The sequence below is a fragment of the Schistocerca gregaria genome, chromosome 3 (assembly GCF_023897955.1).
Source record: "Schistocerca gregaria isolate iqSchGreg1 chromosome 3, iqSchGreg1.2, whole genome shotgun sequence".
NCBI lineage: Eukaryota > Metazoa > Arthropoda > Insecta > Orthoptera > Acrididae > Schistocerca > Schistocerca gregaria.
The window spans coordinates 466,679,797-466,692,014 of NC_064922.1; the positions used below are offsets into that span (position 1 = coordinate 466,679,797).

The 12,218-nt window shown below is 41.3% G+C and overlaps 1 protein-coding gene across 1 annotated transcript in view; it reads left to right on the top strand.

Moving 5' to 3' along the window:
* Positions 1 to 12,218, top strand: part of LOC126355430 (uncharacterized) — a 1,825,973-nt gene that overhangs the window by 1,145,623 nt on the left and 668,132 nt on the right. The gene's annotated exons all lie outside the window — the stretch shown is intronic.

The window sequence follows — 12,218 nt, forward strand, 5'->3', positions numbered from 1 at the left end:
GCGTTTTCGATGAATTCGATTGACGACTGAAGGATCCAGAAAAAAAATGTAATGCAAACTATTTTGTGTTAACCTCGTATTATGCGTACTTAGTTCTTGTTTATATGCGTGAAAGTATGTAAATGTGTAGTAATATATAAATAAGCAATCAAAAGTTTACTAACCTACATAATTTTTTTTACGTAGGCACCACATTACGCTATAGCAGAGAAAAGGAGGGATTCATCTGAAAGAGCTCCTGTCGGAGCACAAAAATAAGGTGAATACGTTTCTCTTTAACAGACTCTGAATGAAAAGTGGGAGACCAGCTGCCTAAATCCTCACTCCGCCTTTCTCACCGAAAATTTTGGAATGCGAAGGTATTGGTCCCTTTACGCGCTGAAAGAGGGTCGCAGAGGGATAGTGACGATGGAATAGACAGGCGCAGTATCGGTGGAAGTTAAAGAGGGAGGGTACAGTGATTGTGGGAGAATAATAATAAAAATAATAACAATAATAGTAATTTCGTGTGGCTCAGTGGCCTGGTGCAAGTCTTTCAACTGGACGCCACCTCGCCGGCTTCTGTCTCCGTAACCTACCCGTTATTCGTCCGTGGAAAGGTAACGTGCAGTTTAACGTGGAATCCGAATTATGTGTTGTTGATGGCGACTCCTCAATTCAGTGAGAGGTCACGGCTAGGTTAAAACGAAGACTGGAAATTCCATGCTTCAACCAAGATTCGATTCTGGGGCCTCTTGGTTTCGAGACACGTACTTTACCGCTTTTTTCATCTCATTTGCTTCGTTTTTGTTCGTTATATTTGTTCGGGGTGAACGTCCCATGACAACGTTTCAAGTTCGTCGTTGATCCAATCACTCAGTTTAACTATTATTATTATTACAGAGCGCAAATAACCCTCTGACCCAACACTCTGAACTATCGTGCCGGAAACCGCTAGAACACCAGGCCCGACGTGATGGGAAAGAGAAAGTAGCATTGACAGAAAAATGGAGATGGATGAAGACAGTAACAATGGGAACAAAGAGAAGAGTTAGTGATAGATAAACCGTGGCAATTAAAGAGAAAGAGAAGTGCGTGAAGGTAGAAGCTCGATCATATGGGGGATCAAGTGAAATTTCTGACTGGACTTTTTAACACGGAGAGCCTAATGTGTTAACTTGGACAGAGTATCGTCGTAAGAAGTAATGTAGCTTTGGATGTTCCCAGGGAAGTGACTCTTACTGTTATATAATAGTGACGTTCTGGAAATATTAACAGCAACCTCAGATTTTTCGCAGATGATGCAGTTACTTGTAATGAAGTACTGTCTGAAGGAAGCTTCATAAACATTCAGTCAGATATTAATAAAATGGCAAAGTGCTGTAAAGACAGCCAAATTGCTTTAAATATTCAGAAACTGTGCACTTCAGCAAAGAAAAAATCGTAGTATCCTGTGAATGTAACGTCGCCGCGCGGGATTAGCCTAGCGGTCTCAGGCGCTGCTGTCATGGACTGTGCGGCTGGTCCCGGCGGAGGTTCGAGTCCTCCCTCGGGCATTGGTGTGTGTGTTAGTCCTTAAGATAATTTAGGTTAATTAGTGTGTAGGCTTAGAGACTAATGGCCTTAGCAGTTAAATCCCATAAGATTTCACACACATTTGAACATTTGACTGTAACGTCAATGAGTCATAGCTGGAATCGACGAAGTCATACAAATGATTAGTTGTAACACTTCGTAGGAATATGAATGAAGAAAATTTAGAGAACCGGCAACGGAATCTGACTGCAAAACGATCCTGCTCCCGCCAACAGACATTTCGCGTAGGAAGCACAAAGTTAAGACACGAGAAACTTAGGCATATAGACAGTCGTTTTCCCCTGCTCTATCCGTGACTGGAACGGGAAAGGAAACGACTTTCTGTGGTACAGGGTACGCTCCGTATGGTGGCTTGCGGAGTATGTATGTAGATACAGATGTAGATGACCATATAGGTAGTCCTGGCTAAAGCAGGTGGTAGACTTTGGTTTATTGGTAGAACACTGGGGAATTGAAATCAATCTACAAGGGATATTGCTTACGAATCACTCATTAATAGTCATTTATTGTTCAATATTCACTCGTGTGACCCATTCTAGAATATTTCCCGAGTTGTCGTATGCGTACCTAGTAGTACTAACATGGAATATTTAACCTATGCAGAGAGAGGCAGCACGAATGATCAGTCTGACCAGTGGAAGATTGTCACAGAGATGCTGAAGGAACGGAACTGACCGACCATTGACGACAGGCGTACAAAATTCCACTCATTAAGTCTCAAGAAGCAGTTTTAAATGCTGACATAGAATATAATACAGCCCTCTACGTGTCGGCCACATAGGGATCGTGAGGACAAGATTAGCATAATTACAGCACGCACACAGGCATTAAAACCATCATTCTTCCCAAACTCCATAGGCGAATGGAAAGGGGCAGAAAACCTGATAAAATGGAACGTATCATCTGCCGTGCATTCCACGGTGGTTTGCAAACTATAGATTTGGATGTAACAGTAGTAACGAATGAGAGAACAGACAGGGAAAATGAAAAATACAGGTGAGTGGTGACGGCACATATGTTTGGGAGTTGCTTATGGAGTATTGTTCAGTTTCGAGACTGGATTCGTGATTTTCTAAGAGAAAGGTAACAGTGAAACAGAAGTAATATCTAGGGTCCGCCGATGAAGTGTTATGCGCGCTCTGCTGTTATTGATTTATAGAAACGATTTTCGAGGCAGTCTGAGCATCTCAGAAATGCAGAATGATTTAGAGAAGATGCCTATATTGGGCGAAAAGTGGCAGTTGATACTAAGTAAGGAAAAGTGTGAAGTCTTCTAGATGAGTACTAAAACAAAAAAGCCATTAAATTTCCGTTACATCACAAATTACAGATATATAGGTTTCGGTTCAACATCCCCGGGGATTGCAGTTAAGACCATTTTAAATTCCAACCATCACATAGGCAAAGCTGTGGGGAGGGCGAGTGAAGGACTGCGCTTTATTGCTAGGACACTTAGAAAACGTAACATATCTACTAAAGAGATAGCCTACATTACTCTTACAAGTTCTCTTCTGGAGTATGCACAGTATAGGATCCTTATTAGATATCTTTGATGAGAGACATCAAAGAACATGAAAGACGAGCAGCTAAAATGACAAATATATGATACGCCAGTTGGGATGGCAGTGACTGAAACAAAGCCGTTTTTCGTTGCGGCATGAAGTTTCAGTCACCAACTTTCTCCTCCGAAGGCGAGAATACTTTTTGAGTCCCACCGATGACCATCGTAATAATACTCATAGCTCGTACGAGAAGATTTAGGTGTTCAGTTTTGCACCGGGCTATTCGAGAGTGGAACGTACGAGGAATAGTTGCAAAAGGTTCCATGAATCCTCTGCGAGACACCTAAGTGCGGAGTGAAGAGTTATGTAGATACAGATATTAAAGTAGTGGGTGGCTCCTGACGTTTACTGATCTCTTAGTAACTCTTTCTGTTGTTCTAATTTTTCTGAAAAGATTCAACGACCTTATCTCGTAGAGTAATGTTGTTTAGCGGCCCACAATACTCCAGAGTTTTGGAAAGTTAGCCCCTGACATTCGGGGCTATCTCTGTAAGACCTTTTGGTCCGCAGATAACGCGCTGGGAACTGGAGGATTACAGGAGAAGCGATTAACGTCCAAACTCGCACCTGGAGAGCCAGTGAGAGCCTGGAGGTGATTTCCCGGTGCCCTCTGCCCCTTTTACAATTACAGTTAACGTGCGCAAGTTATCTTGCCGGAGGCAGCTCCGGGCGGCTTCGCACATTCACGGGTGTAAATCCCATCTGCGACTGTTATGCGATGTTCCCCCTGCAGGCTTCAGTGCAGCACGTGAGCCGTAGCGCGAGTGTTATCGTTGGAGTGAGTGTTCTGCAGATTACCGGCGCTCTACGTTAGCCGTGCTAGCTGACTGGGCGCCGGTGTTCGACTACACTGCGTCGTAATTAACTTGTCCAAAGAACAAAGAATAGTACCCCTACGATGAAGTGTGCTACACACAGCGTATAGCGCCTACTTTCGGCGTGAAGTCGTCGCCGGCACGACACGATTTCCGCGATACACGGGAGGCCATGCATCCTCACCCATAACCGTTGAAGCGCTACCACTACATCCGCTCTCCCCCTCCCCCCACACAACATCACCCCCCCCTCTCTCTCTCTCTCTCTCTCTCTCTCTCTCACACACACACACACACACACGCTACATCGACATACATAAACCGCCGCAAGCCAACGTATCGTGCAGAGCGGAGGGTAACTTGTAGCACTACTACTCGTTCTCTCTCCCGTTTCATTCGCAGATACAGCGAATGCTGTTTCTCTACATTTTACCAACAGGGCTCCTGGAAAAGAACGTTGTTTCCCTCCAGTGTTTCCTGTCTGAGTTCGTGGAGCATCTCCTTAATACTTCAGTTTTATTCAAACCTACCGGTAACAAATCTAGGAGCCTGCCTCTGAATTGCTTCGATGCCTTCCTTTACTCTGATGTGATGAGGAAACCAAACACTCCAACAGTACTCAGCAATAAATCGCACTTGTGTCCTACATGCGATCTCCTTTAAAAATGAATCTCACTTTTCTAAAATCAATATATACATTGTACAAGTATGTGTACAATTTGCGTGCATCTAAAACTCAGAAACGAGTTCCCGTAGGATCAAGGGACTTATATGGTATGTTAGCCCTCTATCCCCCATCCTTGAAGAAGGCTCCCGTTTCTACTTGAAGTGCGTGATTTTGAAGGTATAAGGGCTGGGAAGTTTCAACCTCTCGAAATTCATAGAACTTCTGGGAGTATTAGAGAACATTCCAGAACATTCGAGAGTATTCGAGAACATTCCACAGTATTCCAGAAGGCTCCGGAATTTTCCACAATGATCCAGGATGTTCTAGAATGTTCGGGAATAACCATGAAGTTAGTGGAAGATTCTAGAATGTTCGAGAACATCCCGGAACATTCCAGATCATTGTGGAACATTCAAGAACACTCCCGAATGTTGTGGTATGTTATGAATCATTGTATATCCTTCGAAACGTTTTTAACATATTCTGAAATTCCCCACTGGTGGGACTACCTATTGGTAGTGGTATATAAAGCAACACACATCGTGTGCTAGAACGTCAGTTTCTTATCAGTGACGAAGGGAGGAACCGCAAAAGTAGTGCAGTGATTGAATAAAAACAAACAATGAGGTGTGAGAAGTCAAAATGATACAGTGACTGAATATAAATCGAAAATAAAGAGTGAAAAGCATGTAAACAGTACTTAGTGTATTTGTTATTGAAACGTTGATTTGATTTACACTTTAGACAACGTCCAGACGTAAAAGAGGATGAGATATTGACAGTTATGAATCAAAACGGCAAAAGGAAGAAGGAGAGCAAAATAAAAAACAACGAAAGAGATAAGAGTGCGAAGCATGTTTAAGATCCCAACGAACGAGTATGAACACCGTGAGAAGCAGAGAAACCGAAGGACAACGAAATGAACGGAATGAAGAATCAAGCATTGTGATACAATCTTACTATAAAAGACTGGCAACTCAAGCCAGCCATGAAAATATCACCCTACGAGAAGCACGGACAGGGGCAAGTAAACAGCACAGCCTAGCAAATGAAGCATTCCTCTACGACCTGATGAAAGAATATAACAAACACAAACACCTCGTAATCGCACAAATGGATAACATCTGCCAACTTTGCAACGTGAAAAAATTCAGTAGACGAACACGAGGATTCTGTTGTATGAATGGAAAAACTCAGTTACCACCAGAGGAAGCATCTCTGCAGAAATTTTTTCATTACATAACCGAGAAAACTCCAGAATCAAAACACTTTCTTCAAAATATAAAAGCACATGACGCCTGCTTCCAAATGGCTTCTTTCGGTGTCACTTCGTTCACCACTAACAGAGATGAAAGCAATTATGTTGTTTTCTGTCCAAGGACAAATCTATCACAACGTGGAATAATTATCACTACTACCCAAGAATACCATAAATTTCTTGAAGTATATTTACCCGGAAATGAAGAAACAGTAAATGATAAACGATTCACAAATATCAGTGGATTGAGACGAGTAGTAGTCCGAGATATATATGGAAGATGGTACACAAACAGAATCAAGTGATTCGCATTTTCCAAACAGCACTACACTGAGTGATCCCTGATGACGATAAATATATAATTCGAACCAATAAAAGACCACAAGGATAACACGAACATTGATTTAATACACCTGAGACAGACGAAGTCGCCATCGTAATTGCGGACAATGAAAACACTAGTCGTGGCATAATTGTAAAATGAAGAAGAGAAGACTAACGACGCATGCCACAGATGCACCGTTCATATGATTCCCTCCAATATCTAATAAGATTTCACCACGGAGAGGAGAAACAAACACAGCGAAAAACAAAAGAGAAACAACGAGACCCTCAGGTACCACAGGAAGCACAGTGGAAGATTTTCGGTTTTCCCATACACGAACTCGAACCAACTGTATAGCATCTAGCAGCACTTTCGGGGAATGGACAGGGAGTGTACTTCACAAAAGGCACCACCAGAAAAACTGCAAGCGGACCACCTCAGAATTCAACTTTAACAACTTTTTACCAACTGTGCCAAATGTATCCATTCGCAAAAACATTTGTCGACGTCCCTACCTATTACAAATGGAAAACAAAACAAACAATCTCTCAGTGACGAAAACAAGGATTTCCAGTAGAAGATCATCCAGGAATCACGAAAGCCGGTGCACGAGGCCGAATATACAACGTAGGTCCGAACAACATCCAAATTTTCTATCTCCGGATGTTGCTACACGAAATACGGGAACTTACAAGTTTAACAGATGTCGAGACTGTTGACTGTTGCCTAAGCCAGACGTAGAGAGAAGCATTCAAACGCTTAGGACTACCGAAAATGACAACCATTGTGAAGTGCCACTACAAGAAGCCTCAACAACGTCCTCAGCTGAACAAATGAGAGGCTCATTCTCCATCATTCTAACAACTTGCAAACCATTGTTTCTAAGACAGCTATGTGACTCATTCAAAGATAGTATGAGTGCTCACATGTTGTAGCAAATCCGACAAGCTCATCCTGAACTGACCATTGAATTCAATGACGGCATCTTCAATGAAATACTCATTCGCCTAGAAGATAAATGTTTAGCAATAAGCAAACAGACCTTACTACAACTTCGGATGGAAACACCACGAAAAGCTGCTATCAGTGTGCGAAACTTCGAAATTACAAAGGTAAAAAGCTATAACATTAACGAAATACTTCAATACATTGTCCACAACAAACCACTTCTCAATGACAATCAAAAGGAAATTTACAATGTTGTCATGGACGGGATCGACAACAGCACTGGCAGAATTATTTACTTGAACGCACCAGGCGGCGCCGGAAAAACATTTTTGATCAATCCATTGCTGATGGAAAAACGTGTTAAACAACACATCGCTCTTCCAGTGACATCATCCGGCACAGTAACGACACTAATGAAAGGAGGACAAAGTGCCCATTCCGCCCTACCACTACCGCTGAATACAGCCGAGGAACAATTCCCAGTACGTAAAATCTCAAAAGCATCGGACGGTGTGAACTTCTGAAGCAATCTAAAAGTATCTTCTGGGATTAATGCACAAAGTCATATACAGAATCACTCGATGTCATGGACACAATATTTCAATACATGCGAAAACACTCTGAAGTTATGGGAGGAGCTCTACACATACTCTCAGGAGATTTTTTACAAACGCTTCACTATCCTCAAGTCAAAACCAGCAGACGAGATCAACGCATGCTTTAAAAAATCGCATCTCTGTGCATACATGCAGATACTACTACTAACAAAAAATATCGAAAGACAAAACACCAGCACATGTTGATCAACAGCTTTTACAAATAGGCGAAGCCACATGCCCTACAGACCACAAGCCTAATTTAACGCAGCAGTGATATCTTCAAGACAGCCGCTGCTGAAAGCGACCTCTTTGACTTTGTTGACGAACCATAACTTAATATCTGTTTGCATTGCTTCATCACTATCGAAGGATTTACTTTCCGGAAACAGATGAAAATCGGGTAAGGCTTAGTCGTGACTGCATACAGATTGATCGATGATGGGGAGCTTAAGGGATCGGATTGTCGCAGATGTCGCATCGCTCGTGTGTTGCCTGGCATTGTCGTGCTGATAGGGAGGTTGCTCCATGTCTGGATCAATTCTTCAGATGCGAAACTCGATTACAGCACTTTCTTTCCCACGCACCGCCACGCTATACACTACAATTTGGAGCCCTCTACTTGTAGAGGGCTGCAAATACGTGGAAATGAAGAATAAAGTGTAGAATGTTAATAACATTTCTTTCATTTAAAAATCTTTGAGAGCTTTCACATAAAAAAAAACTGGAGGCATTAGTTTTCAGCCCACCCGTTTAAAATTAGGAAGCTCGCAGTTGACGCAGTGAAAGGATTCTGCTACCTTGAAAGAAAAATGGCTTAGAATAAAAAAAGAAAGGGAACCGGAAGCGTACCAGCACAAGCAAAGAGAGCCGCCAAAATAAATCTAGAGATATCAGTCATAGACATTAACAGGATAAAGAAATTAATGACAATGCATGAATGGAGGAGAGAATTATATGGAAATGAATCGTGAAGGGTCGTAAAACTGCAAAGGAAGACATTCAAAGCGTTTGATACATGATATGTATTCGCTGAAATCTCTGAGGCGGTTATCTACTATTTCCAGTGCATGGAGTGACGAGATTTTACAATTCTTCGAAGGATAATATTCTCTTTATGTTGGTATGCACACTAATTTGCTAGTAGTATGAAAAAATCTCTTGTGTCATACGTAAAATCATTGATGATTCGCTTTTTCCTCGTGTGTAATCCTTATTTCCTTTCCCTTCACAAACAACTCCTATGGGATACAGAAAACAATATTGATATCTTTTGCAACATAGAATTCCGAACTGTGGACTCACTCATTTCCTGACAGACGACACAGATATTTACTCCTGGTTCTCACTCTCGGATAATGTTATTTTGCTTTTATTTTTTTCTTACTAACCTAGGGAATATCACTTTTGAGAAAAATTGTGTATAAAAATGCCGCTTGTTTTGGTATGTGGTCCAAATCAACTGATGGAACCTCCTACTTTCAAAGCATTTTTAATTACTTGATTTATTGTTTGGTAGTGGAAAGTGACAGTAATATCTCAGCATGCATCTCTTTTCATTGAGGGACTTAAATTCATTCGGAGGTGATGTAATTTGACGTTACAGTTCTAAACCATTACTGTCTCTAGGAGCAACCGGAAAATAAGGGCTGCCATATCTGTAAGCTTGGTTCAACAGCCGAAGCACTTCGGCACAATGACAATCCATTCATCTCTTATGCGTATTATAAAGGATTTTAGGAATTCTTTAAAAGGAAAATATAAGACTTCCTTTTTTGAAGTCCAGTCATCAATGTTTTATCCAAGCCTACGATATCTTTTCCGATAGCAACACACGCCGAGAAATGGTTCCATGACAAAGCCCACCCACATACCGTGTGACGTAATTCATCCACATCGATTGCCGGGATCACTCATAGATTAATCAAAGCAGCGTAGCAACATTGTCAATGCTTTAATTTCACTTTCCTGAGAAGCATCACACTTTCCACACCACGTGAGCTGAAGCAGAAGCACGTTCACTGATCAAACAACATCGATATCACCCATTTACTCAGAGATTTTTAACGATGAATATACTTAATAAGAGAGAATTTCATTAACATCCCGAACCAGCACAGCGTTTGGCAAAAATCTACAGTTTGATACAATTGAAGGTGCGGTACTTGTGGGGAAAATCAGTGAGATTACATCTGTTAACCAGATCACAAGAACGACCTACTGCTCCTTTTGTCCCTTTCTTCCTCCTTCGTCGAGATAAAATATTGTCCCTTGAAATGGAGTACATGCGAAGAGGGACCGAAAGCAAGACCGACGTTAAATTCTCCGAGGGAAGCGAAGCCAAAGGCTCACTCCCATTTCGTGGCTCTTCAGGAAAGCAACAGGGAGCTAATTCCCCAGCACTCATGAAATAGGATTTCCAACCGATTTCTGCTTTTCTCTCCACTGCGCTAATCCAATGTGCAGGAGCTGCTCAAAACGTATCTAAATTTAACGGTTAAACGATTGCTGTTTGGCAATAATAAAACGACGGCAGTGTATTTATTTTTTCATTTTAGTAACCAAAAATAAGTATTTTGAAATTAGTTCGAGATATGTCCATAGGATAATGAAATGCTGAGGCCGTATCTGTTGATTCGTCCATGACGATAATCTGTAATACGTTTTGATTAGCAGATATTGCAGCCGTACATTTATCAAAATCAGTCACAATAGTTTTAGATTAGCATTGGATGAGTCAGGCTGATAAACCAAACAGATCAGCCACTACAGATTTTCTCTCTTCTTTTCCTGATTTCAGCTGCCTACTATGCTGATCTCCTTCGTTTTACATCTGAACTAGTGTTCCGTCTTTAGTGATCTAGATATCGATGGGACACGAAACTGAACCTACCCTTTAAAGTCAGAGTATTCATTGCGTATTGCAACAGTTGCAATAACATTAATGAAAATTTTGAAATTCACTTTATTTCAACAGATTTTACAAAGTAGTCTTCGATGGACCAGGACACACATTTCGCTGCGTACAAAATTAATCCACCAGTTCTGAAATGTCTCAACCCACAAAAAAATATACATATTTCTTGGCTTGCCAAACCCCATTTCTACTGAAATTGGAATGCCCCATGACAGCTCTAACACGTACTCACATGCAAATGCGTTACATACACTGTGATGTAGTGTGCCTGTAGCCGTGACCCAACACTGAATGTTTCCACAAAATAATGGATCTATACGCTCACTCAAGAGGACGTCGTTATCAGGAGAAAGAAAACTGGCGTTCTACGGATCGGAGCGTGGAATGTCAGATCCCTGAATCGGGCAGGTAGGTTAGAAAATTTGAAAAGGGAAATGGATAGGTTAAACTTAGATATAGTGGGAATTAGTGTAGTTCGGTGGCAGGAGGAACAAGACTTCTGGTCAGGTGAATACAGAGTTATAAATACAGAATCAAATAGGGGTAATGCAGGAGTAGGTTTAATAATGAATAAGAAAATAGGAGTGCGGGTAAGCTATTACAAACAGCATAGTGAACGTATTATAGTGGCCAAGATAGACGCGAAGCCCATGCCTACTACAGTAGTACACGTTTATATGCCAACTAGCTCTGCAGATGACGAAGAAATTGAAGAAATGTATGATGAGATAAAAGAAATTATTCAGGTAGTGAAGGGAGACGAAAATTTAATAGTCATGGGTTACTGGAATTTGACAGTAGGAAAAGGGAGAGAAGGAAACATAGTAGGTGAATATGGATTGGGGCTAAGAAATGAAAGAGGGAGCCGTCTTGTAGAATTTTGCACAGAGCATAACTTAATCATAGCTAACACTTGGTTCAAGAAACACAAAAGAAGGTTGTATACATGGAAGAATCTTGGCGATACTAAATGGTATCAGATATATTATATAATGGTAAGAGAGAGATTTAGCAACCAGGTTTTAAATTGTAGGACATTTCCAGGGATAGATATGGACTCTGACCACAATTTATTTGTTATGAGCTTTAGATTAAAACTGAAGAAATTGCAAAAAGGTGGGAATGTAAGGAGATGGGACCTGGATAACTTGACTAACCCAGAGGTTGTACAGAGTTTCACGGAGAGCATAACGGAACAAATGACAGGAATGGGGGAAAGAAATACAGTAGAAGACGAATGGGTAGCTTTGAGGGATGAAGTAGTGAAGGCAGCAGGATCAAGTAGGTAAACAGGCGAGGGCTAGTAGGAATCCTTGGGTAACAGAAGAAGTATTGAATTTAATTTATGTAAGGAGAAAATATAAAAATGCAGTAAATGAAGCAGGCAAAAAGGAATACAAACGTCTCAAAAATGAGATCGACAGGAAGTGCAAAACGGCTAACCAGGCATGGCTAGAGGACAAATGTAAGGATGTAGAGGCTTATCTCACTAGGAGTAAGATAGATACAGCCTACAGGAAACATAAAGAGACCTTTGGAGAACAGAGAGCCAGTG